The sequence below is a fragment of the Canis lupus genome, chromosome 7 (assembly GCF_003254725.2).
Source record: "Canis lupus dingo isolate Sandy chromosome 7, ASM325472v2, whole genome shotgun sequence".
NCBI classification, from domain to species: domain Eukaryota; kingdom Metazoa; phylum Chordata; class Mammalia; order Carnivora; family Canidae; genus Canis; species Canis lupus.
The window spans coordinates 18,362,902-18,382,182 of record NC_064249.1 but is presented as its reverse complement, the minus strand read 5'-3'; the positions used below and the strand labels follow the sequence as shown (position 1 = coordinate 18,382,182).

General features: G+C 38.4%; 1 long non-coding RNA gene across 6 annotated transcripts in view; it reads right to left on the bottom strand.

Annotated features, from left to right (window-relative positions):
- The window catches only part of LOC112648508 (uncharacterized), a 132,002-nt gene that overhangs the window by 17,017 nt on the left and 95,704 nt on the right, over positions 1-19,281 (bottom strand). For 4 of the 6 annotated variants that reach the window (XR_007411886.1, XR_007411887.1, XR_007411890.1 and 1 more), the window contains 6 exons: positions 13,023-13,338; positions 10,335-10,490; positions 9,192-9,398; positions 8,348-8,447; positions 7,855-8,013; positions 7,144-7,368 (listed from right to left, as the gene is read on the bottom strand). This is a non-coding gene — a long non-coding RNA (uncharacterized LOC112648508). The remainder of the gene's footprint in view (positions 1-7,143; positions 7,369-7,854; positions 8,014-8,347; positions 8,448-9,191; positions 9,399-10,334; positions 10,491-13,022; positions 13,339-19,281) is intronic. The other 2 variants (XR_007411889.1, XR_007411891.1) reach the window with 2 other exon arrangements.

Below are 19,281 nucleotides of genomic sequence, written 5' to 3'. Positions count from 1 at the left end.
AACTCCCCCATAAGTACTTTATACACACACAAAAAAAGAGAAAAATGTGAACCAAATTCAAAAGGGAAGATAATTGGGGCTCTTTGGTTAGCATCTGACTCTTGATTTCAGCACAGGAAGTGATCTCAGGGTCATGAGTTTGAGCCCCTGTTGGGCTCCGTGCTCAGTGGGGAGTCGGCTTGAAGATTCTCTTCCTCTGCCCTTCTCCCTTCTTGCACACACATGCACACACACTCTCTCTCAAATAAACAAATAAATCTTTTTTAAAAAAGATTCTCTCTTTCCCTCTCTCTCTGCCCTTCCTCCCAAGCCTCCTTCCAAAAAAATAAAGAAAGAATGAATAGACGAACAATGAAGACAAACCCTAAAATGATCCAGATGTTCAAATTAACAGACCAGGATTTTAAGGAGCTATTACAGCTATATATAATATTACAAAAAACAATATATACATAATGTAAAAAAGCAGGAAAATTTGGCAGAGAAACAAACTATAACAAAGAACCAACGGAAATTATAGAACTGAAAAATACAAAACTGAAATTAACAAAAATTCACTGGATGATGTTAACTGACTAGAGATGACAAAAGAAAGTAAATTTGAAGAGAGATCAATAGCTTATCCAACTCAAATAACAGAAAACATTGAAAAAAATTTACAGACTTAAGGACCTATGGGATAATATCAGTAAGTCTCATAAAATGTCATCAGAGTCCCACAAGGCGAGAAGAAAGAGACTGGCAAACTCATCGAATAGTCATTTAAATTTGTGCATTTCAAATATGTATGTTTTATGACAAAGGAAAAAAAAGAATAAAAAATACAGATTCCTAGTTAATTATACTCATGCTGTCATGTTTAGGAGTAAAGTGTGCTGATACCTGTACTCTGAAATACATCCAAAAAATAAGATGGCCTGATAGAGGAGTGATTAGAGGGATACATATACAACAAAACAAGAACAGGAAAAGGTTAATTCTAGAATCTTGGTGGTAGGACTGTAGTGTAAAACTTTAAAGTTTTCTGGATTTTTGGGCAGCCCAGGTAGCTCAGCGGTTTAGCGTGGCCTTCAGCCCAGGGCGTGATCCTGGAGACCTGGGATCGAGTCCCACGTCGGGCTCCGTGCATGGAGCCTGCTTCTCCCTCTGCCTGTGTGTCTGCCTCTCTCTCCATGTCTCCCATGAATAAATAAATAAAAACCTTTAAAAAAATAAAGTTTTCTGGATTTTTATAATAAAATGATGAAAAATTATAAATTAAGTAATATATTTTCAGTGGGTTTTTTTGTCTAAAACTTAGAGAAAATAAATATATTATTTATGACACAAAGTGCTTACAAGAGTATAAATGCTATAGATGCATTATTATTATTTGGACCACTTTTATCCTTCCTGGACAACTATAATAATCTCTTAGCTAATCTTTTTTTTTTAAGATTTTATTTATTTATTCATGAGAGATACAGAGAGAGAGAGGCAGAGACATAGGAAGAGGGAGGAGAAGCAGGCTCCATGCAGGGAGCCCGACGCAGGACTTGATCCCGAGACTCTGGGATCATGCCCTGAGCCAAAGGCAGACACTCAACCACTGAGCCACCCAAGCATTCCTCTCTTAGCTAATCTATCTTCACTTTCTCCCTCTCTGATTTTTTCCCCATTCAGTAGTCAGAATGACATCAGTAAAAATGTAAACCTGGGCACATTTATTTCCTTGCTTAAAATTCATTCATGGCTTCTCTTGCTCTTTGAATAAAATTCAGTCTCCTTAGAGGCTTCAAGGTCTACTCCCATGGAGCACATGTTACCTGACCTACCAAACCTTTTCCCGTGGGCAGACTTTGCACTTGTTGTCCCTTCTGCCTGTGATGTTTTCCCCTCAGCTTCCGAGCGGCCCAGCAATTCTCATTCTTTAGCCCCATCTCATCATCCTTTTTTATTTCCTTCATAGCAGTCAGCACAATTTGTGATTATTTTGTTTTTCATTTATTTGCTTATTGTCTGTCTTCCCACCTAGAGCTTCATAAAGGTAGAGATTTCTCATTCTTGTTCACTGCTGCTTCTGTGGGGCCTGAAGTGGGCTCTAATTAGACATTAAGTATTTTGTCTAATACCTCAAAGTTACTAAACTGCAGAGCTGGCATTAAACTCCAGTTATTCTGTGAGAAACTAGACTGTGTGATTCTATCCCCCTGAACTCTCTCATCTAGTAAGGAAAAGACCACATACAGAGTTAGAGTAACAATTGGTTCCAAGCTTCAGAAAAATCCCCTCCACTTCATTCTCCTCATATCTTTTCCCTTGAGAATCCATGTGCATCATCAATAAGCATGTATCATGCCTCTGATCTTCCACATAAAGTCTACCACTAAATACTGTGTTATTTTGCTTCATGAATATCTCTATTCTCTCGTTATCCCAGCCCAGTCTACCTCTATCCTTTGTCAAGACTACCATGACCAAATTGGTCCCCCTTTCTCCAATCTTGCCTTCTCTCTATGCTGCAGGCAAGATAATCCTGTGAAAGAGAAATCTAATCGTATGGTTTCCCCACTCCAAATCCTACAACAGGATGAAGTCCAATCTCATTTTATTTAGGCTGTATTGCATTACATAGCTTTTGCTGTGCTTTTTATAACCCCCAGAATTCTGACTCAGTTTGTCCCTTAACTGGCTCCCAACAAAGTAAATAGTTTCTAGGATCGATGGCAGCTTTGAGATGACAGGCAGAGAGCATTGTGTGATCAACAATTCAATCATTAAAAAAAGATTCCTAGAAGAGCTGTTTCGGGGTCTTCCCTGTTACAAAGAAAAGAAAGAGAGGGGAAAGAAAGAAAGAAAGAAAGAAAGAAAGAAAGAAAGAAAGAAAGAAAGAAAGAAAGAAAGAAAGAAAAGAAAGAAAAACGAAAGAAGAAAGAAGAAAGAAAGAAAGAAAGAAAGAAAGAAAGAAAGAAAGAAAGAAAGAAGAAAGAAAGAAAGAAAGAGTAAGAAAGAAAGAAAAGAAAAGAAAAAAGAAAGGAAGGAAGAAAGAAAGAGAAAAAGAAAGAAAGAAAAAGAAGGAAAGAAAAAAAAAGGACAGTAATCATAATTCATGTAGATTCTAGTGCCTGGTTGTTAAGAATATATATTAGTCTCTTGTCACTATTGTGTTCCCAGATGACAAAAATTTCTCTAGAATTACAAGCTATGGCAATTCCCAAATTTTCATTAAATGTACAGCAATCACCTGATGATGTCTTCAAGGACTGAGTTAATGAAAACAAAGTCTGTTATGGAAAAACATAGATTTAATATTTACTTTCCAGGTAAAGATACCACAAACAAACTACAATCCCCTCTAATGTTTGCATAACTATCAGGCTTCTGAAATTATACTTGTTCATTTGTAAAATTTTACAGGTGTAGCACCAAGTTCTGCTCAAGGGACTATTTAATAGATAGTGACTCTCATCCAAGGTATAAGAAATGCAGGCGTTTTAAAGTTGCCTTTAATGTCCAGAGTACAGGAAAACACCAAGAGGAAAAATACCATTAATATTTCAACTACTTTTCTGCCACATTTATTTTATCTATAGGTGAACATCCTGAGTGTTACAGGAACATTTGTCAGATAGCATATTTTCTGACTGCATCATGTGATGTGATATGACTCAGGGTACAACTTGCTGCCATTGAGAAGTGAGAGACACAGAGCAATGACCAGTTGAGGACACAGACCACTTGTTTCCTGGAGCATGCATGCCTCGTGCTTGCTGACCACGAGCAAGAGGGGAGAGCTGGGACTGGTAAGAGCTCTATCAGCCTGGGTCACATTTACTTGATACCCGTGGTAGAGAATGTCATGCCCACTGGTCAAATCTAATCCCCAGTGTGCTTGATCTGGTACTGAACGTTTTAGCCAGCCCTGCCCAAAGAATTTCCCCTACTGGGCTTCTGTGGTTATGCTATTAAAGAAGAGACTCTGAACCAGCAGTGAACAGATAACTGATCATATTTCAAATGAATTATAACTGAACTCCAGGTAAACAGAGTTTGGCAAAAAACAAAAAAAAAAAACAAAAAAAACACAAAAAAACAAAAACCAGTGAACCCATTTAACAAACTCTCTTCTTCCTTTCCATATCTCTTCCTCTTGCTTTACGACTGAGACTTTCACATTCTCTCTTTTGTGCCTTCCCCTCCCCTCCTCCAGTCCTACCCTCTATTCCTGACTATCAGCCTACATTATTGCATATACAGGTTTAGGGAAATTCTCAACATTGTGGAATCTCCATTTCCTCAACCACAGAGTGGAGATGATAATATCGTGTCGCAATGAATTTGTGCTGTAGAGTGATTACCACAGTGCTTAGCTAAATGGCACAGAGATCAAGTTTTCTCTTAAGCCAGTGCTTGTTCATTGAAGACTGCCCCCAGTCCCGACTTACAGCTGGAGATTGCAGCTGAATGCATAAGGACACAGTCACTGAGCACCGGCCATATATTTGCATTGGAAGAAGGAGGGAGAAATCTAAGAATAAAAAAGAATGCACAAAGACATTCTAAATGTGGTACTGCAGATGATGAGGCTGATTCACCCTTGACACATTTCATTTTACAGGCTGAGATTACAATAACAAGTGTGTACTGAGTTTCATGCTAAAACCTTATTCATGAACCCGCCATGCTGCCATAATGATAGAAGACTAGACTTGTTCCAAATAGAGGAGTGAGCTACAGCCAACTTTTGATTGATGAAGGACAGCTGATCTGATTTGGAGCTCCTCTGGGGCTCCTGCAAGGCCACATTTCTGTCACATGCACCATTTTAATGTCAGCTTTCCTGCTTGGAGGCTGAGCCTGGAAAGGAGCCATAAATTACTTTCAATCATGCATATGCCGAAGCTGGCTAGAGAAGATGGGATGTCAACCCGCATTTTTTGGGGGGAGCAAGGGAGGCCAGATGTAACCCAAAACATCCCAAGAAACCATCTGAATCATCATCTTTTGCTTGTCTCCTCACTGCTCTTCCTGTCTTCTGTGTATCCTCAGATTATAGCTGAGAAATCTGGCAGTGCTGGAAAGAGGTTGGGGCTTGGATGCAATCAAGGTGGCAAGGCTAATAAGTGTAATTAAACTTCTATACAGCCCCTGATTCATTCAATCAGGCATTTCATAAGCATCTATTGTATCTCCACATCTCCAGAAAGCACTACATTCAAGCCCATTCTAAGAAACTTTCTTTTGTTGGAATAATTCCCAACCATGGCTCTGTCTAAATTTCCTGTAGGATTTTTTTCTGGGGGGGAGGGGGATACATATTCCTGGACCCAACTCTCCAAAGATCTGATTCAGCATTTCTAGAGGGTTCTCAGCATCTGTGTTCAGATATGCAGCAAATTTCCCCTTAGCATTTTCCTCTCATGAATGTTTTTCTCCAGCCATACTCTCTCTGGTCACAATCTTTGTCTATTCATAGTAATAAATTCAGCTGATCAGATCAACTAAATCAGGACTTCTCTTTGCCCACACACAAAAAAATTACCATTCATTGGATAAATACATACAAACTCTGATTAGGTTGCTCAAAATATACTACATAACAATGACCAGGCCTTGTGCTTCCTCTACTGGTTTAACAATGGTCTTCTGGAAGCAATAGTCTCTACATAGAACAAACTAAAGGAGATTTTCAGACCAAGGTAAGGTGGTGCTTTCAGGAAGATTTCCAAAGTCAGGCAGTTTAGCTGACACTTAATCTGACCCAAAGTAAAGCTGGCCCTACCCCTATACCAGGCTCTCAAGATTCAGAAAGGGTTGGGGGGTGCGCAGATTTCTTCCTTCCTCTCTTCAGAAGTAGGAGCCTAGGATATAGGCCTCTATTTAAGCATAGAAACCTGAATCCTAGGACAGAACTTGACCTCAGGAGACCCTAGAGAATCTGAAAAACAGATCAGCAACTCCCACATAATCAGGAGTTGGCAGAGAGTGTTGGATAAGTTTAGAAAGATGATTAGTTCGTGCTTGACTTAAATGTTCTGTCTAATTTTCATTATATAGTTGACATATTTTAAGTTTGAGATTATCCGTGCCAGTTTTTTTTTTTCCTTAATCTGGAATTGGATGGATTACATTGTCTAAAACATGAAATTCTTTATTATCTGATTCTGGAATGTACTACTGAGGAAAAAAGATCTATGTGATCTTGAGCCCAAGAGGTCTAAGCAAGCTGTGAATTTAAGCCTTCCATGAACAAAATATTTGAAGGTGATATTTTTTTCAAAGGCACTTCCACTCCTGTGAATCCAGGACCACTAGACATGTTGAGTTTAATAAGCAGAGGATGATCAATAAATAATAGCAGAATTTGATTCTTTAATTCTGATTGAAAAGAAATAGATGAAAGAGAAACACAAAATGGCATAGGCACTCAGATAGATTTCAAGAGTTAGAAAGTAATAACCGAAACAAATGCCTGTTAGACTAATTGAGTTAGAACTTAAGTGAGTTGGGAAGAATGGAACAAGTTATTTTTGGTTTTCTCCTACCACTCCACCCTCCCCCAGTCATCACAAGCAATGGAATAACCTGATTCAGTAAGTAAGCTTTGCATCACTGGCATATAACACAGTTTTGGTTAATGCATAACTGGCTAGATAATAAAATCAGAATACTGGCATTTAAAAAACCCAACTGCTTTTGGAAAGTAACCTGAGGGTATCTTTCATGAGCCCACTCATATACTTTAAACTTCATCTGCTCCTCATTTGACTGTGATATGATGGCATTACGTGGCTTAGGTATGTCCTAGGTTGTAACATGGAGTCGGTCACTCAGACTACAGAGCTTGGAATCAGGGTGCATGGGACAAAGCTCATTTCAAATATCTGGCATTCTCTGAATGTCAGAATAATTAGAGATTAAATGAGAGAAAATGTGAGACATAGAAAAGGGAAAGAAAAGTTTGAGATCACAAATACAAGATACCAAATTTTATTTCTTATACTTATTTCTCTTGTTGCCTCTTTTCATCTTCCTCCCTTGACTCTTCTGTTTCTTGTATACATATGCCCCCATCTGTATACATATTTATGTACATACACAAACACATGCATTCCTGTATTTATTTTCTTCCTTCATTAAAATTGTAAAACCAGTGCTACTTACGTGGGAAGAGCATGAAACTGATAAAGTAACAAAATCACATTTCGTTGCAGAAAGACTATAGCTGGGGCACATTTATTAGTTGGAGATCAGAAATAAGTAGGGAGAAAAGCATGTGAGTAGTGAGGGAAAGTCTTCCAGGCCACACTTAGCCAAGATTTATTATTTTTTCCTGCTTAAATCCAAGTGGTCTATAAAACCATTCTCACGATGAAGCTGCAGAAGATGCTTTAACAAAGGAGAGAAGAAAACACATTACAAGCATTTCCAATGAACTGGTTAACAGAATATATAACATTGGAGGGGCTTCTCATGTCTAAAATTTCATGCATTGGCTTGGGTCCATAAAAGTGAAAACAGGAGAATAAATGACTAGGGTGATCATAAAACAGCTAACTATGTTTGTGAAGTCAAGCAGAAAGTCTGAGCTTTAAACACCTGCAGACTGAAAATCAAAAGCTCTGTAGCTCTGTGTATGCTTTCATTCTAAACAGTGACCAGTTTGACCAGAGCCAGCATGGAACAGAATGTGATATGGAAACAGATGAAGCCCAAGTGGAAAAATGAAAACATGAGAAATCTCTAGACTAAGGGAGAATAGTTCCTAGCAAGGAGAGGCTAGTGGTCAGAACCAGACCTGTGGCTTGCCCTCCTGAACTTGCTAGTTCACATATTCAGATATTAGTGTCCTCTGTTACTTCTGGGAGGATCTACCTTCAGTCTTGTGACATCCACATCTTCCAGAAGCTTCTCAAAGAACATAGGCCTGAGCTGGTTGCAGGCTCTTGCAGCATGGTGGCAATCTGATATTCTGGAGACCCAGTTGAGTTGAGCAGTTAAGCTTATCAGGTATATTTCTTTTTATAACATTTCCTGAGCAAAGTTAAATTTTGTTTACATAGTTTCCTCTGAACTAGGCTATGATGTTTTGGGAAAAAACCACTGTGGTCTTATTCATTCATATATCCCAGTGCACATAGTAGATGTTCAAAAATATTTATTGAATGAATAAATGAATAGATCAACCTGCCCTCCCCTTTTTTTCATTTTTTTTCAACCTGCCCCTTAATGCAGAAGTGGCCTCACAATAAATTGTTGATGGTCATGTATTCATTCTAAATATATTTTCTGTGTGTTCAGCTATTGTACTAACTAACTAGGGGTGAAATAAGTAAATGAAAGGCCATGCATGCCCTCCAAAACTCACCTCTCAAGGGGAAGACAAGGATATCATGGGCAGAAAGAAGAGGACAAGCTCAAAAGACAGTGAGGAGACCAAATCCATAGGTCTTGGTGTCTGTTTCTCACTTAGAGGGAATAAATGCATGATAAAAAAATTAGAAGAGCTCAGATTAGAGAGATAGACATGAGAATATCTAATCTAAGAGGGAAGGCCAGGGTACTTGGGTAGTTCAGTGGTTGAGCATCTGCCTTTGTCTCAGGTCCTGATCCCCAGGGTCCTGGGACTGAATTCCACATCTGGCTTCATGCAGAAAGCCTGCCTCTCCCTCTGCCTATGTCTCTGCCTCTCTCTGTGTGTCTCTCATGAATAAATAAATAAATAAATTTTTAAAAATGAGAAGGAAGGCCATTTGAAAGAAAGGAGGTAGCTAATGCAGTGAAAACCCTGGAGGTCCTTCCTCCCCCTCCAAAATGAGCCCTAAAATACAAAACAGTGTAGGTAATAAGTACACCTCCAACTACTGTGAGTTCTCTGCATCTTAAAGCACCCTAGCCCATTTTTGGCAACTCTGAGAAATCGAATGTCTACTTTGATATACTTTCTTCCCACTGACCCATCCATGAAAACCATATGGAGCAGGTTAAATTCCTCTTCTATATGACAGCCCTTCAAAGGCATGCCCTCCTTTTCTTTCAGCCAAGGTTCATACAATATGATTTCCAGACTTTTCACCATTTTTGTCATTCTCATGCTTTTAGAATTGGAAAATGGAAACTCCAAGAGAATTTAAAAGATAAGAAATCTAAAAATACGGTTGGTAGGACTGGTGGGTGGAGGCAGGCATAATGGAAGAGGAAAAATTAATCACCTTCATGTTAAGAACTAAATCAAGCCTGGGGCGCCTGGATAAGTGCAGTGAGTTGAGCATCTGACCCCTGGTTTTGGCTCAGGTGGTGATCTCAGGGTCATAATCTCAGGGTCATGAGATCAAGGCCGGTACAGGGCTCTGCGCTCAGTGCTGAGTCCGCTTGAGATTCTCTTTCTCCTCCCTCTGCCCCTCCTGCCCATGCTCTCTCTAAAAAATAAATAAATGAATCCTTAAATTAAAAAGAACTAAATAAGGCCCTTTTAATACAAACTCAAGTTCCACAGGATCTGCACCTAATTCTTTGGTATCTTATTATCCTTGTCCAGTTCATTTCCCATTTACTTTCTTATAGCATTCTCTTTTGTGAGGTCAGTCAACTTGTCATTAAAATACATTAATTCTGTTTTCCTTTTCCTATTCTTCTAAATACTAAAATATTTATTAAAATAATGTTTACTGGCAGTGGGGTGACATAAGTGTTCCATAGTCTTTTAGAAATAAAATATACTGGGATCCCTGGGTGGTGCAGCAGTTTGGCGCCTGCCTTTGGCCCAGGGTGCCATCCTGGAGACCCGCCATCGAATCCCACGTCGCGCTCCCGGTGCATGGAGCCTGCTTCTCCCTCTGCCTATGTCTCTGCCTCTCTCTCTCTCTCTGTGTGTGACTATCATAAATAAATAAAAAATAATTAAAAAAAAAAGAAATAAAATATACTTAAAAGTGAGGCCATAGGCAATGATGAGCTGGCTTTATCTTTGGATATCTTAAGTCCTTCAAACATTTCCTTTGTAGCAAATTGTAAAGAAAAAAAATGTGAATATTTTACTATGTCACATGGCTATAGTTATTTATATACATTGAAGGTAAAGGAAGGAAGAGGTATAAACTCAATTTTTTGTTACATAAATAATTAGTCTAATAGTTTATAAAATAAGGAAAGATATTTCTGCTCAATCAAGGAAGAAACAGTTTCTTCTAAACATTAAGGATCTATTCAGAAATCATCTCTTTCAACTGGACTTTCATCTTATTTCCAACATTTCAAATCACATATCTCTTAAGTAATATATTCCATTTTCATTGATTGGATAGATTCAAAAGAGTTTCTTTCACTCTTCCCCTTTTCTCCATAAAATCATTCACCTTGCAATGCAGCTTTCACCTCATCTTGTCACTCTTTATGCTCATGTTTTATAGATGAGAACCCCAAATTTCAGAATCAAAAGCTACAGTGTCCAAACGAACATTATTTTCCCCTCCTTGAAGTCTTGTTCTACATGTAAACACCTTGAGAAAGAGCTAAGGAAAAAAAAAAGGACTTTATTTATTATCAATATTTTAGGACCTTTTTTTTTTCCTATAGGGAGCTTTAGTCTCACCATGCACCACAACTCATTCCTTCCCTCTTCAAGCAAAACCTAACATAAACAGGACAAATCCAAAAGATAGGCTTGTCATTTCCTGCAGCTCCTGTAGCCTCTAGCAGTGGAGTCTATCACTGAACAACAGAGTCAAACCTCTGACTGATTATGATATCGTATCTGCTTAAAATTCCATCCCATGAGTTTGTGTATAGCAAAGACGAGGTCGTCTATTTGCTTAATGAAACAATCCTGGACACGCATACTATATGCCACCCTAGTGCATATAGTACATTTTAAGAATATAATGTGCAATTGAACTTGCTTCAAAAAGGAAATTTTACTCCCACTCCCATCCTGACACATCTTTCAACATACTATCCCTCTATATTATAAAATAATATATCAGCTAATATCTAGCATTATGCATCTAGTGTAGGCTTTATAACTTTCAGTTGGCTTGTGCATTTTATTATATACTTTCTTCTCTATGGTACGAGACCAGCTTTGTTTTTATGGTATTAAAAAAAAAAGCTACTGTCAAAAATTATATAAGGAAATGGTTTCCTTGACAACCATAACCACAGCAAGTTGTTTGAACCTCTTCCTCATTGTATGGATTGCTTGGTTACTAAAATACTTCAAAACATTTTGAAGCATTCAGGTACTAAATACCTGAATTTGTAGAATAAGCTGGAAGCATAACAGGTGATAAACTATCCAAACAGTTGTAAAGTGTTAAACACTAATCATTTGCAAGTCTTATAGTTCAGTCTCATGACATAGTCTTTAAAAGGGCAAATGCCGAACACTTGATACTTGAGATCCAAAATAAATGACTAACCTATAGACACAAATTGTTTTTTTTTAATAAAGAGTAGCTAGAAATGCCAAAGAAGTGAAAAATATTGCTTATCATAGAAAGCGGCATTTTGGTTTTATTAATTCACAAATAGGTTCCAAATGCTAATTCCATAATAGGAAAGAGATCAGTCTCATGGTTATCAATAGAACAGACGAAATGGATCAAAAATGCTCCTAAAAATATATCTCTTGACAAAATTAGACACAAAATATGGAGTATCAATAAAATGGTTACTGAAAAATTGCAGAGGAAGGGGCACCTAGATGGCTCAGTCAGTTAAGTATCTGCTTTTGGCTCAGGTCATGATCTCAGGATCCTGGGATTGAGCCCTGCTTCAGGCTCCCTGCTCAGTGGGGAGTCTTATTCTCCTCTCCTTCTGCCCCTCTCTTGCTTGTGCTCTCTCTGTCAAATAAATAATAAAATATTTTTAAAAAAATTGCAGGGACACCTGGGTGGCTCAGTAATTGAGTGTCTGCCTTCAGCTCAGGACGTGATCCTGGAGCCCTGGAATAGAGTCCCACATCAGGCTCCCTGCGGGGAGCCTGCTTCTCCCTCTGCCTGTGTCTCTGCCTCTCTCTCTGTGTCTCTCATGAATAAATAAATAAAAATAAAGATAAATCTTAAAAAATTGCAATGGTAAAGAAAATGTCTATAGTTTAAAGGCTCACAGGATCTCTATCTCTGAGAGCCCCTCAAAAATATTTTCCCAACTATCAGTTTTTCATGAATAACATGGAAATATACAGCTTTAATGGATTATAAAAACTCTAGAAATAAAAAGAGGACGTTGTGTACAATGTGATTATATCCCAAGATAAAATTACTAACAAGATCATATAATTCCCACACTGTTAGAACATGGTATAATAAAAAACAGTGTTACCCCTGCTAAAGGAAACATTATTAATTTGGGGATGTCTTCAGGCTGGCTGATAATAAAGTAATTGGAGTGAAATAATTTACATAAATAATCACATTATGTTCATAAGTGTTTATTAAGAAAGAATTGTGTAAAAATATGGACCTGGAAATTTAATTAAGGAAAGTAGTGGAAACTCTATGAGGAATTAGAGCTCTGGGTCATTGGATTGGTTGAGCAGCAGATAGAGAAGACAGAGTTTCACTTAAAAGCTCTGAGTCTGTGAATTTAGATATGAATTAAGGTTGGGGGGTGGGGGTGGCAGGAAGGCAGACAGGAAGGATGAAAAGGATGGATGGAGGGAAAGGAAGGAAGGAAAGAAGGAAGGAAGGAAGGTAGGAAGGAAGGATGGAAGGAAAGGAAGAAAGAAAGAAAGAAAGAAAGAAAGAAAGAAAGAAAGAAAGAAAGAAAGAAAGAAAGAAAGAAAGAAAAAATACAAAGATCTGGTCAAAACATAGGCCAATCTGCTCCATCTTGGGGACATTCAACAGTATTCTGAGAACCAAAGAAAAAGTCTAAAAGTAAGTTAAGCAGAGATCCCAGGTATCATTCTTAGGTGAATTTTGGAACAGTGCCAAAATGAAGCCAAAGAGATGTATCTGAAGTTTAGTCATAAAAGGATCTCAGTTCTCCATGGACCCAGACTCCAAAAGAGCTTAGCTTTTTTTGCATACTTAAATTCTTACCATACTGTTCTATCGATGCAGAATGTTGGGGCTCTTCCACTCATCCATGTGTTGGAACACAACCAAACTTGACAGGAGAGCTTTGGCACTGCCACGACCATTCCTTGGCCCATCCCCAAATAAAGGGCCTCTCTTCAGGTGGCATCCATGTTTGAATTCTCAACATTTGCCTGAGGAATTCTATTCCATGGGTTCTAGACATAATAGGCCACATAGCAGAATGAATTCCAGGAAGTAGTTGTCGGGGAGAATCTCATCAACTCATTGCTTTCAGTACTTCAAAGGCTTATTGGGAAACATCAATATGGAGAATTGCCTGAAGGATAGAAAACATGGACATTCCTCAGCATGCTTTATAATCTATTCTTGGAATGATTCAAGCCAGTAGAGATCATCATATCTAGCCTGCCTCATTTAGTTCTTCCTATTTTCTGAGAGGACTTTTATTTATTTTTGTAAAATATATACATTTATTATTTTGTAATTTATTATTTTGTAAAATATATATATTTATTATTTTGTAATGTATATTTATTATTTTATATGTATTTATTATTTTGTAATATCTGCAGTTCACTTTTTTTTAAGATTTTATTTATTTGACAGAGAGAGAGCACAAGTAGGCAGAGCAGCAGCAGAGGGGGAGTAAGAAGCAGGCTCTCCACTGAGCAGGGAGCCCAACATGGGGCTCGATCCCAGGACCCTGGGACCGTGACCTGAGCCAAAGGCAGACACTTAACCAACTGAGCCACCCAGGCACCCCTACTTCACTTTGTTTTGTAAAAACTATAAGATAGGATTTTTTGTTGAATTGAGCTATGAAGTTACACCATTGGCCTTTGAGAAACATTCTGGGAAACTCTTCTCTGAACTCCTATCAAGGTACTATTGAGAATATTGTTCTTTATATTTCAAAGTATCCTTATGAAGACCTACTGAAAAACAATGTCTTCTTGTCTTGGTACAAAGAAGCATTGTGTTTCTCTTCTGTCACTGGCTTCTCCTTATCTCATGGACACTGACTCATGAACTAGACCATGTTCCTTTCTGGGCACAGAACCAATTTATGGTCTTTCTCCATCCATTAGAAACCTTCTCAGTATGTATTTTGTGAATTCACTCCTGGATTCATCATTATTTCCCTACCTCTGTTTTCTGTGCATTCAAATATTCCCATTTAAAATTTTTTTGGAATGGTTAATGTATACTGTTGACTAAGTAAAAGTTCATGAGTTCAGGGCAGCACCCCTCTTGCCTGCAGATGGAGAGAAGCAAGCATACCAAATTGAAGCTGGACAAAATTCCTACCAACTTAGATCCAGGAAGAAATTTCTCCTTGTAGAGAAAAAGTACACTATAGTCAAAGACCACCACCACCTGTCAGACCACCTCATCCATGGAGTGGGGGGATAACTTTTAAGAAATGCATTTTGGGGTCAGCCCAGGTGGCTCAGCAGTTTAGCACCACCTTCAGCCCAGGGCGTGATCCTGGAGACCCGGGATCAAGTCCCACATTGGGCTCCCTGCATGGAGCCTGCTTCTCCCTCTGCCTGTGTCTCTGCCTCTCTCTCTCTCTCTCTCTCTCTCTCTCTCTGTGTGTCTCATAAATAAATAAAATCTTAAAAAAAAAGAAATGTATTTTGGAGTATCATATAATACCACCTGATTCTCCTGAACATTCATAAAATAAAATACTCAGTACTTCTTTTCAATGAAAATAAGAAATGAGAATTCATTACTAGAATGAAACATTTACTTCATCCCTTGTTTAAGATGGAAACAGCCTATCCCCTGAAGGACAGCACTGGCTTCTTCTGTGGGCTCTGTGAGTGCCCAGACAGGCCTGCCCTTGTAACAGAAGAAACTAAATAGAAGACCTCTGTAGTAGCCAGCTCTTCTGGAATTCTTGGAGAAACCACTCTTCATCATCTACCTAGAATGGCCCTAAATTGTTCTAATTTCATTTGGTTCTTCCATACAAGGATACTCACTCACTGCCTAACATTTTGACTTGGCCATTTTCTTCAGTTTCTCTACTTAACTCTGCTCTCGCCCTTTCCTTGATTTACTATTTTTGCCCACTGTCTCCAGGGTTGTATACTTAGCAATACATGCCTCGCACAAGTTGCCAAGAGAACCCACCCTTTCCCTGGACACAGCTATTCCCCTTAGCTGAAGTGAACAATTCATCCTGATTTTAAAACTGAAAATCTCACATCCCTGGAAACACCTCTGTCCTAGGCAAAGGGATGGTTGGTCCCTCTACTCCCAGTCCACACTGATCATACAGCAAATTGATGACAGAATCACAATTTTATTAATTTTATTCTTTAATTAGTATACAACTTTTAAAGAGCCAGCATTGTGAGCAAATATCACAGAACTAAGTTATCTACGTGTATAAGAGCCACATGATGATATCCATTGCAAAATTTAAGTCTCATTCCCATCCCAGATCACCCTGCATGTCTTGGACATGCCTCTGTTGCCTTTTATCATTGTATGCTCAAGTAATACAATTTTTAAGATTGGCCTAAAGAAAATGAGATTAAGAAAGCATATCTGCTAACTAAAATTAAACAATGAATTCTAAACCCAAATAGAAGTGATTTTAGGATGATCCAATTTTATCAGATCCACAGCTCTCTCCTCCCCCTTGAGTGTAAATATCAAGATCTGCCTATGAATCTATCACAAAATACAAAAGGAAAAACAAAACTCTCTGTCCAGGGGGTCCCTATTTTACAAACCAGGAGGAGACCAAATTTCCAAAACATCATTGCCATAACCCCTGACCAACAGGAAGGAGACTCTGGAAGCAATGAATGATCAGTACACACAATGTGACTCATACAACACTAATTAGGCACCAATCCTTTATGCATTTCCCAAATTCCCCAATGTCAGAAAATGTGTGTACACGGAGACTCTTGTTTATGCTCTGGTCTCAATTTTTGAGCAACCAACAGGGCAACTTATCTTATCCATATGTTCATTATGGTCCTTTCTAATGAATATTTCTTTATAGTGTTTAAACAAAAAGAAATTAATGCATTGGCATTTCAAAGCTCTGACCTTTAAGTTTTTGTACTTGGTATATTGAAGAAAAGATATATATAGTATACATTAGAATTGAGAGTCAGATTAACTCAATGCAGCACTCATACAGTTGTGCATCTAATTCTGGAGGTAATATAATCATTCTGTCCTCTATGATGGATGCTTGGATAGATTTTGTGATTTTTAAAGTCCCAAATTAAGCTTCTAGTTTATTCCTTTAAATCTCCATAGCTTTAAATAAAAATGATCTCTTATATCTTTTCTCTAAGACTTGGGTATAAAACTCTCCAGCAGGAAAACATCTTCAGAGCCAAATATATCTTATAATTGATTATGTGTCCACACTATCTGACTATAGGAGACCAACGCTGATGCTGCTTTAAAATAACAATAGGAAAATTGATTTCCACTGAGAAAGCCCCAGAGATGGGAATGTCAATTTATTGTAAACATTTGTGATACAAGAGGAATCACTGGTCATTTTTCTTAAAGGGAAACTAGTCAGACACAGCGAATCTATTGGCACTGAAAATTAATACTATATATATTTAAAAGGAACTTTGTGTTTTCTAAAATAAACTTGATTTTTTACAGTAGGTTTAAGTTTTTAGAGAAGAGAGAGTTCCCATATACCTTCTGTTCTTACATGTTTAATCTCTCCTATCTTTTCACGCCAGAATCATATACTTGTTACCATTGATGAATCTACACTGACACATCAATATCACCCAAAGTCCACTGTTTATATCAGAGTTCATTCTTGGTGTTATACATCCTGTGGTTTGGACAAATGTACAATGACATGTGTCCATCATCATAGTATCATCAGGAATAGTTTCTACTTATTTGTCCCTCCCAGCCCTGGTAACTACTGATCCTTTTACTATTTCCACACTTTTATCTTTTCCCGGAATGTCATGTTGTTGAAATCATTTAGTAGACTTTTCAGAATGGCTTCTTTCACTTTGCAATATGCATTTAAACTTCCTCCATGTCTTTTCATGGTTTGGTAACTCATTTATTTAGAACTTCACATTGTTTTTAATTAACATTTCTTCCTTAAGATAAAAACAGTGGTTTCCATGGTTAGATGTAGAGTTTGAGTTTTACAAATCAGTGAACACAACCTACGGGAGCAGGTAAGCCCAAATTTAGAGACTGTAGTCATGGGTTCAAGCTTCATCTCAAGTAATTTACTAGGATGGGACCTTGGAGCATTCAACAACTGACATGAGGGAAGACTGAACATCAAAGAGGCTCATTGTCCGTAATGGTTTAGGATTGTGCCCATTGTGGATCTTCCCAAATGAATGGTGACACCTGACCCAATCAAATCTTCTCTCTTGAGAAGCAAAACTGTGAAATAAACACACATAAGAAATAGGAAGAAATGACGTTTGAGGAGATGAAGAGAAGGTAGACGATTAGACTGCACGTGAATCCTAAAATATATTTAAGTTATAGCCATGCAGTGGAATAAAATGTAGCCAATAAAAATCCTGATTTGGGGTATGGAAGATGTTACTAATAGGGGATCACTCTCATAAGTGAGAAAATTATAAGATACAATGGTGTATGCACAAATTATGCTATATCTGTTGCACATTCATGGGATTATAAATAAATACAAAATACTTATTGGTGTTTACCTCTGGGTAATTGTATTACCTGGGTTTTCAGCAAGGGATGAAACTCTTAAACCGAGCACTTTGAGGAGAGCATATCAAGGGACTATTTGTAAGATACAGGGGAAGGATGTTACAGGTTACTTGCTAAAACCCATTACTAGCCAAGGCCAGTAGGGGTTGGGGGAGGGAATAGTTTCTAGAACCTGTGGAGAGAAAACTAGATTGAGAGGACTGCTGGACAGGAGCTGTGTCCTGCAGTTGAGACACATCACCAGTTGGCAGCAACCTCGCGGGGTGGATGCTGGGGAAATAAAGAGCCTGACCTCACTCACTCTGGTGGAACTCTAGGGGAACTCAGAAGGCAAGGCAGCCTTTAGGTACAGGTCAGCCTCCCAGGCCCTAAACAGGATAGAGAAGGATGGTATCTAGAGGAACAAGTAGGGTGATTTAACTTCCCTTTTTTCTTATCTGAATTTCTAATTTTTTTTTCAGAAAGGAGCACATAGAACAAACATATATTTCATAGCTTTGATTTTTTCCCCCATATGGCATTCCAATTTTTTTTCAGTCTTTGCAGTGGGTTGTATAAAAAAAAAATAGAGGTGTGGGTCAAAAAAACAGAGACTGAAAATAAACAGGAAAATGAGAAATTATGGAAAGAATATCATGAAGAGTGATTGGTCCCTCATATATTCCCCTATATAGGAAACACTTGGGGGCTAAAGGAAATGGGCTCCACACTGTTCCGTGTATTCAAGATTAAGAGTAATAGAAATAATAGTAATTTCTAAGGGAATTTTTTAAAGGACTTCTCCAGGTCTGCTTTGGCATACACAATCAGCCCTGAATGAAAACACTATTTCAAAGTGCCAAGCTCTTTTCAGAATTCTTTTTTTTTTTTTAAGATTTATTTATTTGACAGAGAAAGAGAGAAAGCACAAGCATGAGGAGGTGTAGGCAGGGGGAGAGGGAGAAGCAGACTCCCCACAGAGTGGGGAGCTCCATTCAGGGCTCAATCCCAGGACCCTGGGATCATGACCTGAGCCAAAGACAGACACTTAACCCACTGAACCACCCAGGCACCCCTCTTTTCAGCATTCTTAAACCATTTTATCTTCCCTTGTGTCTGATCTAAATGCATCTGCTTTCAAACCCCAAATGGTATTTTTTTGCAAGTGTGCCAGGTCAAGTAGAATCCATATCTAGCAGATCTTACAGACATGACTAGTTTCAGTACAAACAGATGTCAAACCAAGCAAACCGTAGTCACTGGCTGATTGTAAGCAGATAGAATTAGAAATAAGTTTTGTGGTCTCCACTTCCTCAGAGCTCAGTTCTTTCTGTAAGGCTAACATTGTTCATAAAAAGTCTGCGTTGTGCATCTAGGACACCTACGCTGATCCAGTAGAGGGCAGTGATATATCTAGGAGCCTGGCCCTAGGAAACAACTCCCCTTTGGAGGCACACAGCTCAATATGGCTTCATCTATGCAAGGCAGGCAGGGTCACCTGAGTTCATTTCTCCCATCCACTCTGCTCTGCGGCTGCTCCCTTAGCAACTCTGCAGCTGCT